Source organism: Primulina huaijiensis, chromosome 4 (genome assembly GCF_012295235.1).
Source record: "Primulina huaijiensis isolate GDHJ02 chromosome 4, ASM1229523v2, whole genome shotgun sequence".
Lineage (NCBI taxonomy): Eukaryota > Viridiplantae > Streptophyta > Magnoliopsida > Lamiales > Gesneriaceae > Primulina > Primulina huaijiensis.
This window is the reverse complement of record NC_133309.1, coordinates 5891826-5897224: the sequence shown is the minus strand read 5'-3', so window position 1 is coordinate 5897224 and position 5399 is coordinate 5891826. Positions and strand designations below refer to the sequence as shown.

Genomic DNA, 5399 nt, shown 5'->3' with positions numbered 1-5399 from the left:
TCAAGTTTAGAAAACGCTACCATGACCCCTTATCTTCGACCCCGAGCCATCTCTTGATTTTCTCGAGTCATCCCCGAGCCATGTTGATCCAAACCCTGACCAACACACTAGAGTACCCTACTAGACCCAAGGATCCCACGGAAAACTCTCCTCAAACCTAAAACGAGCCCCTACTCTTCTACCCTAAGCTGGCCGAGAGGTGCCTTATTGGACAAGGATTCTTCATACTATCTTAGGACTTAGCCAACCACCCTAGCCCCTGAACTAGCCTCTCGTGTACTTACCTAGGACCCCACGGCATCACCCTCACCCTACCTTAAGCCCCAGGCCGAGCTACATGAACCCGACAAGCCCGAGCACCCTGCGTTGATTTGTTTACTCTCGGGTAGGAGTCCTTGTCCACAAGGAGTCCTCCCAGCCCACTTAGCTTGAGTCCTAGCGTGGCTAGGACTCCTTCTCGACCCCTCATAGACTTGGCTAAGCCCTGGACAGAAGCCACGAACCAGCCAAGCCCTTGGAACCCATAACCGAAATCCCTTGCTTCCATGACAGCAGGTTGTGTGCAGCTTGTTCTTAGCTTCGTGTGTGGTGTTTAGGTGGTGTTTTAGGAGTCTAAAATTCATGTAAAACAATACCATAAGCCTTTCTAGACATGGCAGCCCCTTTATGCACATACACAACACCATTTGGATAAAAATCCTACTTGAAAATTTTCATGTTAAATGCAAAAACGAAAAATACATAAAGTGTTACTTGTTTTGCAAACTTTTCATGCATAAAAAATGATATGATGATGGTTTGAAGGAAAGATTAGGCGTGCCTTTGCGTAATTAACGCACGATTTTACGTTGACGATTGCGAAGAATGGAGCAAGAACCGTGGCTTGAAATCTCCTTGAAGCTTTCCCAATTTTTTTTCAAATTCACGTGGGTTGTGTGCCGTGTGTTGGTGAGGAGATTTTCTGAAATTGAGGAGTGTGTGCCCGTGTATTGAGATGCAAAGTGTAGGGTTTTTAGGTTTTTAATATATTATATGGCTTAATTAAATACTAACAAGGCTTTAGGCCTATTAAGCCTCTAAATTAAGCTCATTAGTTTTAATTAGGATTTAATAAAATATCAAAACGGTTTTTGTTTAAATAATTTTTGTGAATTTATTAGCCGGGTTTCCAAAAAGTTCGCATTTTTAATGAAAAACCAACACCGATAAAATTTACGTCCCGGTGTATAAAATCACCTCAAAATCCATTATTTTCAAAAATATGAAAAACCATCAACTATATTTTAAATAATTAAAAATAGTTATTTAATAAAAACATTTTACGTTTTTCAGCCCTCGGTCTCCGTTCCTCGATCGCAACGTGAATATTCTTTAAAAATACAGTTTTATGAAAAATGACAATTAAATCATATTTAATATAAAATCATGCATGTCACACAAATAATTTAGCAACTAAATCAATTTATTACTTATTTTCATATTTCCTAGATTTGCATGCAGTTGAATTACGACGTCTTAATTTTGGACCTTACAATTACATAAACCAAATGGCATTCTTTTAAATGCAAAAGTTCCAAAAGGGCAAGTGAAAGTAGATTTTTCTTGATCTTCTAATGATATAGGTATTTGATAATACCCTGAATACCCATCAAGAAAACAATAATAAGAATTACCTACTACTTTTTCTAGAATTTGATCTAAAAATGGTAGTGGGAAATGATCTTTTCTAGTTGCATCATTTAATTTTCTATAATCAATACACATACGCTAACTAGATGGAATTCTAGCTTGTAATAACTCTCCCTTTTCATTTTTTATAACAGTGATGCCTGACTTTTTAGGTACTACTTGTGTTGGACTTACCAATTTACTATCTGAGATTGGATAGATAATTCCAGCGTCTAATAGTTTTAATACTTCATTCTTAACAACTTCCTTCATATGTGGATTAAACATTCTTTGTGGTTGTTGATATGTTTTAGCATTTTCTTCCAAGTGAATTTTATGTGCGCAAATTAAAGGATTTATATCTTTTATATCTTTCAAAGTTCATCCAATTGCATTTTTATATTTTTTAAGTAATTTAATTAAATCTTCTTCTTGATTTGGTAGAAGAGTGGAAGAAATTACAACAGGAAATGTTTTATTTTCACCAAGAAATACATATTTCAATTATAATGGTAAAACTTTTAATTCAAGTTTTTTATTATCATCTTCTTTAAAATTATTTTCAGACTCAAAACGTTCTATTGAAAAAACTTCAGATTGTTGATTTAAGTTTTCTTCTTGTATATTTTCTTCCACAATTGTTTCAATTTCATTATCATATTCATTTTCATTAATACTTGGTTGTTTAAATAAATTGAACACATTAAGTTCTAGAATCATATTTCCAAAAGACAATTTCATTATTCCATTTCGACAATTAATTAAAGCATTTGAAGTTGCTAGAAATGGTCGTCCCAATATTACTGAAATTTAATTATGTACTTCTATTGGTTGTGTATCCAAAACAATAAAATCTATAGGATATATGAATTTATCAAGTTGAACTAACACATCTTCTACAATACCTCTAGGTATTTTGATTGACCTATCCGCCAGTAAGAGAGTAACAGAAGTGAGTTTTAATTCCCTAAATTAAGCTTTTCATAAACTGAATAAGGAAGTAAATTCACACTTGCTCCCAAATCTAACAAAGCTTTTTTAATTTTATTTTCTCCAATAATACATGAATTTGTTGGACAATCAGGATCTTTGTATTTTAAACTAGAATTGTTTTGAAGAATAGAACTTACTTGTTCAGCCAAGAATGCTTTTTTCTTCACATGCAATTGTCTCTTCACAGTACATAAGTCTTTTAAAAATTTTGCATATGAAGATACTTGTTTAATAGCATCTAATAATGGAATATTTATCTTTACTTGTTTAAAAACTTCATAGATATCAGAATCATTTTTTTTGTTTTTTATGATTTGTTAATGCATGAGGAAATGGTGGAGGTTTATTTGTTTCATTTACTATTTCAGATGATTTATCATTCAACATATCATTTTTATAATTTAAGGTATAATCATTCTCAAAAGTATCAGGATTATCATCCTTACTCTTTGATTTTAAATGATCCTTGTTTTCATTACTAAATGGATCATTAACTATTTTACTATGCAGATGCAAATTTTGCAAGAGTTTCTTTCAAATCACTCATAGATTGAATGTTTTGAATATTGATAGACTCTTGCTTTTGGATAAATGAATGAATTACGTTTTCAAAGTTTTTTCTTGGAGGTGTAACATAAGGAATATAACCTTGATGATTTTGGTTATTTTGAAAATGTTGTTGTGAAGGTTGTGCATTATTATCGTTCCTCCAACTAAAATTAGGATGATTTTTCCATCCAGGATTAAATGATTGTGAAAAAGGATCTAATATTGGTTTTTTATAATTGTTAACATAATTGGCTTGTTCATGGAGACATTCTTTAAATGAAGGTAATGTTGGACAATCTTTTGTAACATGATCATGTGTATCACATATATGACAAACAATTTCTTGAATACTTTTTAATTGATCATTCTTTTTCATTTCTAATGACTCAATTTTTCTTGCTAAAGATGCAAGTTTAGCTTGAATATCCATATCATCTTTAAGATTATAGATACCACCTCCATTTGTTGAATTATTGATTTTAGTTGTTGGTGGTTCTATTGTGCCTATATTATCCCAATTTTGAGCATTTTCTGCTAATGAATCCAATTACTCCAAAGCTTCATTTGGGTTTTTATCTTCAAAAGTTCCATTACACATGAATTCTATCATTTGCCTATCTTTAGGTATTAGACCTTCATAAAAGTGAGAAACTATTCTCCATGTTTCAAAACCATGATGTGGGCATGTATTAAGTAATTCTTTATATCTATCCCAATATTGATAAAATGTTTCTCCTTGTTTTTGAGAAAAAGTAGTAATTTGTCTTCTAAAAGAGTTTGTTCTATGGGAAGGAAAATTTTTTTTGAGAAATTGTTGTTGCATTTCTTCCCATGACCTTATTGAACTCGATCTCAAATTTTGAAGCCATGTTTTAGCTTTATGTTTTAAAAAAAAGGGAAAAACTTTAATCGAACTATATCCATGCTACAATTTTGATCATTATAAGTATTACAAACTTCCTCAAATTCTCTTAGATGTAAATATGGATTTTCAGAATCTAAGCCATAAAAATTTTGTAAAAGTTAAATAATTTGAGGTTTAAAGTTGAAATTAGATGCATTAGGAGGAAAAACTAAACAAGATGGGGAACTAGTTCTAATAGGGTTCATATGGTGCCTAAGTATTCTTAATTGATCATGTTCTTGATTATTGTTATTATTATTATCATTATCTTGATTATTTGAATTATCATCCGTGTTTAAATAATCTTCACATACTCGAATAAGACTACCACTTCTTTAACGACTCCAAATACTCATACAAGTAAAAACAACACAATATTTATAAATAAAACATAAATAACAAATATAAACTTAATTTATACCTCTTCGGCAACGACGTCAAAAACTTGCTACTACTTAAATTATAATTCACCCAAGTGTAGGTTGTCTGCAAGTAATATATTTCGTAAGTACGAGATCGATCCACAGAGAGGTTATTTTAAGTTTAAATTTATTCATTTATAAATTACCAAATGTATGAATGAAGTTTACAAATTATTAATTTTGTCAAGGATCAAGGATTTAATCTTGGTTTATGTAATATTGTTTAACTAAAAATAAAACAAAAGAAACCACCATAAATAATGATTCCAAGAAAATTAAATATTTAAACACACACCTAATATAATATAGTTCCCACTATAGAAAATACCGAATTCGTCGATATTTTATATATGGTACCTATGATTATATATATAACTATATAAATATATAATTGTATAAAGTAAATATTAAATTAAATCATTATATTTCAAATAGAACAACCGGCAGAGCCACGCTATAGCCTAAATGAAATATATGATTTAATAAGTTAGTTGCGGGAAAGTAAAAGTTAGTTGCAGTAAAGTAAAAGTTAGATGCGGAAAGTAAAAGTTAGTTTCAGAAAGTAAAAGTTAGATGCGGAAAATAAAAGTTAGTTGCGATAAAATAAATGTTATATTGTTAGATGTTAGTATTAAATCATAATAATTCATTTAGAACAACCGGCAGAGCCACGATCGTCTAAATAAAATATAAGATATAATTATATAAATATATATATATATATATTATATAATATAACGATAATAATAATTGATGAAATATTTATTGTATCAAAATTAAACAACAAATCACGATAATCACTTCAATGGTGTCAAGTATTTGATGTAAATTGATAACAACAAATAATTCATTTTTATACCTAC

General features: G+C 30.3%; 1 non-coding gene across 1 annotated transcript; it reads left to right on the top strand.

The window, feature by feature from the left end:
* The first annotated feature begins 3878 nt into the window (after positions 1-3878).
* LOC140975964 (small nucleolar RNA R71) lies at positions 3879-3989 on the top strand. Its single transcript, XR_012175100.1, has one exon. It is a non-coding gene; the product is annotated as a small nucleolar RNA R71 (small nucleolar RNA).
* Positions 3990-5399: the final 1410 nt, after the last annotated feature.